At 33.4% G+C, this 12,463-nt stretch overlaps 2 non-coding genes across 2 annotated transcripts; both read right to left on the bottom strand.

Annotated features, from left to right (window-relative positions):
* Positions 1-3,215: 3,215 nt before the first annotated feature.
* On the bottom strand, positions 3,216-3,408 carry LOC126970374 (U2 spliceosomal RNA). The gene has a single exon (XR_007730625.1). It is a non-coding gene; the product is annotated as a U2 spliceosomal RNA (small nuclear RNA).
* A 6,466-nt stretch (positions 3,409-9,874) lies between these two features.
* Positions 9,875-10,067, bottom strand: LOC126970375 (U2 spliceosomal RNA). Its single transcript, XR_007730626.1, has one exon. It is a non-coding gene; the product is annotated as a U2 spliceosomal RNA (small nuclear RNA).
* Between the last annotated feature and the right edge of the window lie 2,396 nt (positions 10,068-12,463).

The following is a 12,463-nucleotide window of genomic DNA, read 5'->3' on the forward strand; positions in this document are numbered from 1 at the left end:
CGTTCATGCGGTCCGTTGGTACGGGCGCTTATCAAAGAGTTATTCACTTCAGGCCCGGGGCACCAACTCCTCTATACTTAAACGAGACTCCCTTAGAGATTCAAAAATTATATATATAAATAAAAATATATATAAATAAAAAGTACTTTTTACAAAATCCTTCATTAATATAATCTTATGTGCGGTAAGCTAAGTAGACAACTAATTTGTAATTACTAACATTTAGTTGATAATTATTTTTTATTTTGCATTTTATTGATTTCTATACTCCTTTGTTTAAAATAACATCTTGTAATAACTGTATTTATTGAAAATAATTGTTCTTTTCTTTTTAAATATTATGTAATTTAATTTGAAGCGGCTTCACAGTCACACACAGATAAGCTTCCTAAAGTTTAAGTGTGTGTTATTATATTGTAAGCTATAACTATATTGTATTTTAAATAAATATTATTAAAAAAAAACTTCCAGATGACCTGCAATTATCAAGTTTGATTGGTGCTTATGTATTTCATCGGCTGATTTTTCATTCAGTTGATAATGTCATTCTATCGTTGTTGGAACAGCCTGTAATCATCATCTAAGCGGTTCAGCTATGCGATAAAAAACTAGACTACTATTATTATTAGTATTTGCAGAGGGTGGCTATTTGGCTAGTCCTGATTGGGTCCTAGTAACACCACGTCCAGAATTTAACTATTGTGTTCGCCACTCATACAAACTCAAACTAGACTAGCTGATCTTCGAAAGTATCAAAAAGATATACCACGATAAAGATATTTATAAAAACTCTTTGTTAAACTTTACATCAAACGACATATGACAAAAGCCTGTCAGAGAACTGACGAATTATTTATTATGATATTATTGTTTTTTTTATTACATATCTTTTAAACATGTACCCGCGCTTAGATGAAGTATTGGTATTTGCAAAGTGCGGCATATAATACTACCAGTCTACTAGCCAGTCTAGAGCAATGTGACGTTGATGTGCCTCATGTTCTGTTAAACTTTGCTAAGGCTTAGGCCGCTACGGCTACGATTTTTACCGAGTGTAGTTAACCGCGAAATCGCTCGAGACGCACACACCATGATTATAAAACGCCAAACCGACCGCGATTTTCACAGTTTAAAGATGGATTTCAAAAGAGCTTTATTTGCTTAGATACTAAAAATCAGAGAAAAAGACGTCAATGAAAATTTTGCAAATATTGCATACAATAAAGTTTTAAGAGAAACCCAGATAGATTTTTCAGGATGTCAGAAGGCTGCTTCAATAAAATTTTGCACAACGTGCGACCTGACCTACATCACCTTCGTGGATTGAATATTGGGATTCTGGGATAAACTTTGGTGCTCTGCGTTTGAAAGTGACTCCAACTCGGTTGACGAATTTTTTTCAATGACGCGTGAACACGACAATTCTTCGTGTCGGTCGAATACTAGGCAAAAAACCGCTCGATTACCCCCTAAGTAAATGACAAATTTTGCGGCGCTTGTATTCATTTTCTGGTTTCACAAACTCGGTTAAAAACCGCTGTGGTATAACCATGGTGCGGTCTAGGCCTAATAAATACGCCAGGTTGGGTAGTAAAATTTTGTAAAAATAATACTACAAGAAATAAGAAAGACACTGGGATCACATATCATCAGAAAATATATTGTATTTTATTAATTTTAATGTAAAAGCGTATGTTACAAAATTTGAAAGATGCCATTGAGTGTGAAGATGCCACGCACGCAAGCAAACTTTACAAATAGCCAATACACACTACAATATAATGTTGCCGTAATAAAAAAGCTATTGCTCTTAGGTAGTGCGGTATCTAGTTGACCAATCCTTAACTTAAGCATGTATGTTTCAGATGTTGTTAACTTAGATAATTAATACCTCTAAATACACTCAAAAGCTGTGGAAGCGTCGTATAAAATAGTATGGAACTGTAAGCCTCTATTTTCAGCAACGCACGCACCCTATAACTAGGTCACTGACTTATCATAACTGTAAGATATAGCTGACATGCACACTAAAGTAATGAACCTGGCCTGTTGTCATGCGTTGCCTCACAGCAAGAGGCTCTATCGAGACGTATACTATTTTAAGATTATTTTAGTGATGTTTTTATTCCAAATCTCTATAATTGTACGTTTCAGATGTTGTTAGTTTTTTTTAGTATATATTTGCTTAATTAAGGTTGTTAATTTAATTGATATTTTATGGGTTTTTGAGATATGTACTAGATTGGGTGATGGCCGTCTCCAATCATCCACAGCTGTCTGTCAAGAGCTTTCTACATTCATTATTTTCCTACTGATTGTGTCCTGTGACTGTGTCAGATTAAATCAAAATTACTTTATTCATGTAGGTCACGGAAATGATACTTGTGAATGTCAAAAAAAAATCTTATTGAATCTACTGCGACTTCGTAAAGCGTTGAGCTAATGAGAAGAAGTAGCTAGAAACTCATTGCCTCTCTTTTAATTCAGGATTTATAGTTTCATCGATTTACAAATCATTTCAATTTCAATATAATATGAAAAGTGATGCTGCTAACATACTCAAATGTCAAATAGTCAATGCCTTACACGAGTAAGTCAAAAAAGTAAATGTAAATTAATACAAAACAAAAGTTATTGAGTACAGTACATGTATCATCCACACACACCGAAAATAAATAAAGGTAGACTTTGAGCCCTCCCATGTTATTGGTCGTCTTCCGACATTTTGTTTTCCTGATGTCCACTTTTCCAACGAGCAATTTCTGTAGTTCACCTCCTGTCAGTATCCGTGCAATTGCATCAGTGATCTTGGTTTTTTGTCTTATCTTGTCGCTTCTTATTTTGTGAATCTTTCTTTCTTTTGTTGAATGCTCGCAATTTTCGCTTTATTTTTTTTGTAAAATTCCACGTTTGACAGCTGTACAGTAAACAAGGACCCTACTACTTTCCATGGACACTATCCATTACTACTTTCTTCGTGTATAGATTGTAATCGCCTTTTTAGGTTAATACATAATTATAGTACATATTAATGATTGATGATCACCAATTATTAATAATTATCAATTAATATAATATTTTTAATAACTTAAAATTATTTATTACACTTTCACATTTACAACAGATTACATTTACATTAGTTATTAGTTAGAAAGTACGCAGCCATTATTAATTTAAGTAACGGAATACTCGTATAAAACATGATATTTTAATTTATTATATGGGCCAATCCCGGCGGCACTGCAATGCCGGGCCGACCCGTGACAGGAGTGGAGCGAGCCCCTAACACCCCGTCATTTTACAAAAATCAGTTTAATATACTGGTCCCGCAATGCGGGAACTTTCAGATATTAAGCTGAAAAGAACAGATACTACACTTTGATCTTAGCCAAAAGGCCGAGAAGCGATACTGAAAAATGCTAGGCAACACATACTCACTAGTTTGCAATAAATTCTTATAGCGCCTCGTAAAAAAGCCAACAATGTGATTCTGACATCTGAGGGCATTCATGTAAACTAACTGGTCTGACTGAAATGCTGAACCATACCAACCTTATTTTCAGTAGCACACACAGACTGCCCGGTGCTATGATAGATATGTGGGGAACTTCCTCTAGATGTCGCCTTTCAGAAATTTCAGTATTTAAGTAATATACAGACTTGTGTTTTGATATGATTCAATCAGCTGAAATGTTTCTTGTCATGTTGTTTGGTTTATTTATGAGCGGATTCCTATTTCGTTAAAAAAGAAAGATTTTTATTCACGTGATATAATATCATCTGTTAATGAAAGTTCTTCTAATGTTTGTTCTTCGTTATTAGTTACAATTAATAATTTTATTTATTTTTGTAAACCAACAGTACCTACAAATTAATACACTTAAAAGCAAAACATAAAATATAAATCATTGAACAATAAAAGTTTCCACAATAAAATAAAATAATTAAGAATGATTTAAGTAATAATTACTTAAAAAATTTTGTTAACAAGAAGACAATATAATTTAACACAAATAAGAATAATTTAAACTAAGACATTTACTTAATTTGTTCAACTTCTGTAACGAACATGAAAAGTAATCAATTGAACAGTATTATTTGTTGTATAATACACAAGAATAATGAATAAAAGCGTTTAGTGCATATTGAGTGCGTGTAGTATGTAAGTTAAATAAAGATTTAATTTGCGAAGATTGTCGTGGATATCAGAATTTAAGGCAAATAAGAACTTCTTCTTATTGGAGAGTCAATTAAATTATGAAGTAATCTTAGCAGAAATGTTTGGTCTTTTACCTTACGACGTTTTTCCAGAGAGATTAGATAAATAAGTAACAAATTGATCGATAGCGGAACACCTAAATTTTCAATGCTTTAATAATTATGTTTGAAATTTCTCTATTTCTTGAATATGGACTTTGCAATGAGAATTCACCGAGCCGAATTCAAGTATCTATACTTGAATTCGGCTCGGTGTACGAATATGTTTAAAATCTTTACTAACTCTAAGAACAAAACCAAGCATTCGATAGGCTTTTGCAGTCACATATCTATAGTGTTGAGTAATAGAGAGTCATGGTGAACGCCCAAATCTCTCAACCATAAAACCCCGTCCAACAAGATTCTCATTTAAAGTGCACTTGAATTTAATATTAATTTTTTGCGGGAAAATGATATGACGTAACTTTTTTTTTAATATTAAGCTGTAAGAGATTATCATTGCAATATTTGCACAATTCATTCAAAGTATCCGGTATTTAGTTACAATCAGAAGGATTACGTACGTATTGTTTTATATATCTTCATATCATCAGAATAGAGAAGAATTGAAGAATGTTTAAATACTGCAATGATGTCACTAATGTTTAGATGAAATAGAAGGGGTCCAAGATGAGATCCTTGAGGAACACCAGAAGTAGCAGGCACGATCGTAGAGCCTTTAGTAGAACGCAGAGCTTTTAGTAGAAGTAACCTGTAACTTTAACACACACAATCTTCTAACACAAAATCATCATCGAAAAATTCATTCACGTAGTTCCCTTATTTATCTTCAGACTTCTGAGATAGCCGTTTCTCTTGTTTCAATTTCTCCTTCAATTGTAACCGCCTGGCTTTAGTCCCGAGGTTTGAAGTAAGCCAGCGGAGGAGGTCGCCATGTATACCGAGTTCTTGAATTTTTCGAATTAATATTAGATGACAGATTTTATCAAAATATTTAGAATCGTCGGTATACACAACGTCCACCTGGAAACCTTGATCCATTGTGGTAGTTACCTGATGAACAAACTAACATAAGTTGAACTCTACAGATTTATTGTTAATGAAACAAAGCTGTTGAGGAATGATAATGGGTCGTAGAATTGAAAAAACAATCGAATATAATTATAATGTTGTAATATTTGTTTAGTAGAAAGCTGTTATTTTGATAGTCTATACTTCAATTCAGTTTTATTTATATTCAGAACATTAATAATTATCACTAATCTTTACTTGGTAATAGGTCTTTGGATCGGTGGAGATATGGGATTTCGTTCATGCGGTCCGTTGGTACGGGCGCTTATCAAAGAGTTATTCACTTCGGGCCCGGTGGCACCAACTCCTCTATACTTAAACGAGACTCCCTTAGAGATTCAAAAATTATATATATAAATATAAATAAATATAAGTCATCGTTAAAAAAGTACTTTTTACAAAATCCTTCATCAATATAATCTTATCTGCGGTAAGCTAAGTAGACAACTAATTTGTAATTACTAACATTTAGTTGATAATTATTTTTTATTTTGCATTTTATTGATTTCTATACTACTTTGTTTAAAATAACATCTTGTAATAACTGTATTTATTGAAAATAATTGTTCTTTTCTTTTTAAATATTATGTAATTTAATTTTAAGCGGCTTAACAGTCACACACACATAAGCTTCCTAAAGTTTAAGTGTGTGTTATTATATTGAAAGCTATAACTATATTGTATTTTAAATAAATATTATTAAAAAAAAATCTTCCAGATGACCTGCAATTATCAAGTTTGATTGGAGCTTATGTATTTCATCGGCTGATTTTTCATTCAGTTGATAATGTCATTCTATCGTTGTTGGAACAGCCTGTAATCAGCATCTAAGCGGTTCAGCTATGCGATAAAAAACTAGACTACTATCATTATTATTTGCAGAGGGTGGCTATTTGGCTAGTCCTGATTGGGTCCTAGTAACACCACGTCCAGAATTTAACTATTGTGTTCGCCACTCATACAAACTCAAACTAGACTAGCTGATCTCCGAAAATATCAAAAAGATATACCACGATAAAGATATTTATAAAAACTCTTTGTTAAACTTTACATCAAACGACATTTGACAAAAGCCTGTCAGAGAACTGACGAATTATTTATTATGATATTATTGTTTTTTTTAGTACATATCTTTTAAACATGTACCCGCGCTTAGACGAAGTATTGGTATTTGCAAAGTGCGGCATATAATACTACTAGTCTACTAGCCAGTCTCGAGCAATGTGACGTTGATGTGCCACATGTTCTGTTAAACTTTGCAAAGGCTTAGGCCGCTACGGCTATGGTTTTTCCCAGAGTGTAGTAAACCGCGAAACCGCTCGAGACACGACGCACACACCACGATTATAAAACGCCAAACCGACCGTGATTTTCACAGTTTAAAGATGGATTTCAAAAGAGCTTTATTTGCTTAGATACTAAAAATCAGAAAAAAAGACGTCAATGAAAATTTTGCAAATATTGCATACAATAAAATTTTAAGAGAAACCCAGATAGATTTTTCAGGATGTCAGAAGGCTGCTTCAATAAAATTTTGCACAACGTGCGACCTACATCACCTTCGTGGATTGAATATTGGGATTCTGGGATAAACTTTGGTGCTCTGCGTTTGAAAAAGACTCCAACTCGGTTGACGAAATTATTTCAATGGCGCGTGAACACGACAATTCTTCGTGTCGGTCGAATACTAGGCAAAAAACCGCTTGATTACCCACTAAGTTAATGACAAATTTTGCGGCGCTTGTATTCATTTTCTGGTTTCACAAACTCGGTTAAAAACCGCTGTGCTATAACCATGGTGCGGTCTAGGCCTAATAAATACTAAAACGCCAGGTTGCGTAGTAAGATTTTGTAAAAATAATACTACAAGAAATAAGAAAGACACTGGGATCACATATCATCAGAAAATAAAATTTTATTAATTTTAATGTTGAATAACACGAAGCGTATGTTACACAATTTGAAAGATGCCATTGAGTGTGAAGATGCCACGCACGCAAGCAAACTTTACAAATAGCCAATACACACTACAATATAATGTTGCCGTAATAAAAAAGCAATTTCTCTTAGGTAGTGCGGTATCTAGTTGAACAATCCTTAACCTAAGCATGTATGTTTCAGATGTTGTGAACTTAGATAATTAATACCTCTAAATACACTCAAAAGATGTGGAAGCGTCGTATAAAATAGTGTGGAACTGTAAGCCTCTATTTTCAGCAACGCACGCACTCTTAAACTAGGTCACTGTCTTATCACAGTGTGAGACGTAGCTGACATGCACACTAAAGTAATGTACCTGGCCTGTTGTCATGCGTTGCCTCACAGCAAGAGGCTCTGTCGAGACGTATACTATTCTAAGATTATTTTAGTGATGTTTTTATTCCAAATCTCTATAATTGTACGTTTCAGATGTTGTTAGTTTTTTTTAGTATATATTTGCTAAGTAAGGTTGTTAATATAATTGATATTTTTTGGGATTTTTAAGATATGTACTAGATTGGGTGGCCTTCTCCAATCATCCACAGCTGTCTGTCAAGAGCTTTCTACATTCATTATTTTCCTGCTGATTGTGTCCTGTGACTATGTCAAATCAAACCAAAATCACATTATTTATGTAGGTCACGGAAATGATACTTGTGAATGTCCAAAAAGTTTTCTTATTGAATCTACTGCGACTTCGTAAAGGGTTGAGCTAATGAGAAGTTAATTCAAGATTTATAGTTTCATCGATTTCCAAATCATTTCAATATAATATGTAAAGTGATGTAACAAACATACTCAAACGTCAAATAGTTACCTTACACAGGTTTGAAAAAATAGCGAAATTGAAAAGTTAAACACCGAAATTTGTTGCTTTTTTGTTGCTAATTAGTTGCTAAAAAATTTATTTTTTTGCTCTAACCGATCGAAAAAATCGGCAATAACGCTAACTTTACATTAAGTTAGCGTGGGAATTATTTTGAGATTGAAGGAATTAGCGAAATTGAAAAAAAAAACACCGAAATTTGTTGCTTTTTTGTTGCTAATTAGTTGCTAAAAAATTAATTTTTTTGCAACTAATCGAAAAAAATCGGCAATAACGCTAACTTTACATTACAACGTAATACACAGTTTTCAAGAAAAACCAATTTAAAAGTCTACCCTCCCCCCTCCCTGATTTGGTAATGGGGGGAAACGCCTACTATTTGGTTCTGGCACTCGCCGGCCTCTGCCGCGGCAAGCTACGCTCGGCTCGTGCGTTGTTTTAACTATTCTAATCTAACCTAACCAATTTTAATGAATTGTAGTTGATAGAGCTTTGGTCCACGATTATAGTGCTATCACTCTTATTACAACGTAATACACAGTTTTCAAGAAAAACCAAAATAAAAGTCGACCCTCCCCGCCTGTACCAGTTTTTATTTTTTTGCTGACTCTCCCTGCTAAAACAAGCTGCACTGTGAGGAGCAACAAATTTTCATTTTAGTTTTTCCGCGAAAAAATCGTTAGTTAAGCAAGCGTGACCGGTTTTTTTTTGTAAACCGATCTCCAACTTCTATTGACTTCCGGTTTTTATTTTGTTCCTGACTGTTTCTGCTAAAGCAAGCTGCAGTATGAACAGCAACAAATTTTCATCATAGTTGTTCCACGGAAAAATCGTTAGTTAAGCTAGCGTGGCCGATTATTTTGTATTTGGCATAATTAAAAAAAATCAATTTTTATTTTTTTTCTTCTTAGCATCTTTTAGCAACAAATTGACCCCTATTTGCTTGATTGATCAGTCTACATTCAGTGATTCCCACGCTATCTTAATGTAAATTTAGCGTTATTGCCGATTTTTTGCGATTGGTTAGAGCAAAAATATTAATTTTTTAGCAACTAATTAGCAACTAATTTCGGTGTTTTTTTTTTCAATTTCGCAAAATATACGTCGCCATTTTTTTTGACCTACCTTACACGAGTAAGTCAAAAAAGTAAATGTAAATTAATACAAAACAAAAGTTATTGAGTACAGTACCTGTATCATCCACACACACCATAAATAAATTAAGGCAGACTGTGAGCATTTTATAAGGGATTATATATAAAAAAACATCAGCCTACCCAAGTTATTGGTCTTCCTACATATTGTTTTCATGTCCACTTTTGCAACGAGCAATTTCTGTAGTTCACCTACTGTCAGTATCCGTGCAATTATATCAGTGATCTTGGTTTTTGTCTTATCTTGTGAATCTTTCTTTCTTTTGTGGAATGCTCGCAATATTCTGATTATTTTTTTTTTTGTAAAGTCCACGTTTGACAGCTGTTCAGTAAACAAGGTAGGACCCTACTACTTTCCATGGACGCTATCCATTACTACTTTCTTCGTGTATAGATTGTAATCGCCTTTTTAGGTTTAATATGTAATTACACTACATATTAATGATAAATGATCACCAATTATTAATAAATATCACTTAAAATAATTTTTATAATAACTTAAAACTATATAATTTTTTACACTTTCACTTATTAATTACAACAAATTACATTTACATTAGTTATTAGTTAGAAAGTTATTAATTTAAGTAACGGAATACTCGTATATAACATGATAATTTAATTTATTATATGGGCCAATCCCGGCGGCACTGCAATGCCGGGCCGACCCGTGACAGGAGTGGAGCGAGCCCCTAACACCCCGTCATTTTACAAAAATCAGTTTAATATACTGGTCCCGCAATGCGGGAACTTTCAGATATTAAGCTGAAAAGAACAGATACTACACTTTGATCTTAGCCAAAAGGCCGAGAAGCGATACTGAAAAATGATAGGCAACACATACTCACTAGTTTGCAATAAATTCTTATAGCGCCTCGTAAAAAAGCCAACATTGTGATCATGACATCTATGGGCTCTCATATAAACTAACAGATCTGAATAAAAGCCTTCAAACTTCAAAGCATTGTGGCAATAGCAAATGCAGCTGATGGAACTAGCGACATCTAGTGGCATACTTAGAAACAATATCAAGTCGCCTCGCTATACTTGTTCCTCATCAAGTTGCCCGATATACACCGCTCGTTATTGCTCTGCGTCAAGTAGTTTACTTAAGTTGACGCTTACATGGGGGCGCTAATGGCGATTATGAAGTGTAATATTTAATTTTTAATTTTAAGATTTAATACTATGCTATTGACCCCCAACAATTGGAGGCATCATTCATCGTGCCATTTGATTAATTTATTTTGTAAAATTCATACTTGATCTCACCGTCTGGTCATAACGAATATTGCTCAGTTATTTTCGGTCAATCTGATAATACAGACACATTGAATGAGGTTACTGAGCGGGATTATAAAGCCTGCGGCAGCTGTGCTCTCTTTATATTATACTGACTGCAACCATTCTGGAAATAACAACCTCTCACATAATAAAATATGGTGTTCTGAATAAACTTTATTTTGGTACCTATATACAGTGTGCAAAGAAAGATTTGTTTCCTGGAAGATGTTCCGGATACACAGTTTGCACCACGAAATAGTTTTAGAATGTCGTTCCAAATTTCGTTACAATAAAATTAATAATTTAAATAGCCTGATGGCGGTCGCTCCATTCCCAATCATGTGGGATCATTAAGAAAGTAATTTATGTAGGGAATAGAAACCTTTATCATATAAACGTCTTTAAAAAAAACTTAGGCTAGTAAGCATAACAATTTTAATATTTTCTTGATGTTAACATTGTGAACATCACAGTTTTGAAAATGTTTATTCCTTAAACATTTTCTCTTAATGATTCTTTTTATCTTAATGTAGCATCTCTTACTTATATCTATATAAAATTCTCGTGTCATGGTGTTACACATTGAACTTCTCCGAAACGTTTTGACCGATTCTCATGAAATTTTGAGTGCATATTGGGTAGGTCTGAGAATCGGACTACTTCTATTTTTCATCCCCCTAAATGTGGGTGGATAAAGGGTGGTCGACAAATTTTTTTTTTAAATTTTTTTGAAATTATTTTTGAAATTTGTTTGATTATGAGTCAGCATTAAAAAATACATACAGCTTCAAATTTTCACCCATCTACGATCAACAGTTACTTTTGTATTGCGATTTTAATATCGGCAATACAACGTTTGCTGGGTCAGCTAGTTACTATATATAATATGTGCTAATAAATACAAATTATGAGTTAGATTCATAAAATTGTTAAAAAGTTTTTCAGAACATCTGTTCTAGAACTAGAACTAAATAGAAGTACAAAAATTATTAATAATAATGCAGAAGTTTAAAAAAAATGCAGTGCTCTTTTATTGTGCTGTGTTATATGGAACTAAGGAGGTATTTTTTATAATGCCCGGGCAATTTAATTATTTCAACAGCGTTCCATTACCCTCTCATAGCGGTAATTTTACAATATCTCCGGGGAATTCGGTATAATGTTCAATTAATCAATAGGTCCATTACATAGTAGAGATAGTATATCCCTACGTATTCATTTATACTATAACATTGGTGATATATTGAAGGACAGAGGAGAAGAAATATGTTAAATAGATAAATATCACTATATTTATGCGAATATAACCTTTTTTACAATATCGAAGGTATGAATTTTTGTTTTGTCTATAAACTTTATTAAATATTATAATAAGTGTAGATTTTTCGGTTTACTGCGTGACTAAAGCGACGCATAAAAACCTCTTGGAAGTAGCCTTCATTCTCTAAGTTGTCCTTGATATAATTCTCCTTCCGTAATAACGTTTTGAAGAAACAGGGAAGTAACGACCATAGTTTAACGACTAACATAACGATGACATAACGACTGCTCGTCTCGTCCCTTATTTTCATTAAAAAAAAATGGCTGTTTCATTTTGCACCCTTAAAATGAAACAGCCGCTCAATCACACAAGAGTTTAAAGAAATCAAGTAGCTTCAGCATGGCAATAGATGCCCTTATATTATTAGTGGCTAAATTCCAAATAGGATTCAAAATGGCTTATTCAACGTAAAAAACTACAATATTTTTATATCTTCTTCAATGCTTCCTCATCTTACAATTTCGTTTTTTTTTACGACAGTAAAGGATGAGACGAGCAGGAGGTTCATTTGATAATAATACGCCCTGCCCATTACAATTAGTGCCGCTCAGGATTCTTGAACATTGAAAAAATTCTGATCGGCACCACAATTGCGCTCGTCTCCTTGAG

This window comes from Leptidea sinapis, chromosome 20 (assembly GCF_905404315.1).
Source record: "Leptidea sinapis chromosome 20, ilLepSina1.1, whole genome shotgun sequence".
NCBI classification, from domain to species: domain Eukaryota; kingdom Metazoa; phylum Arthropoda; class Insecta; order Lepidoptera; family Pieridae; genus Leptidea; species Leptidea sinapis.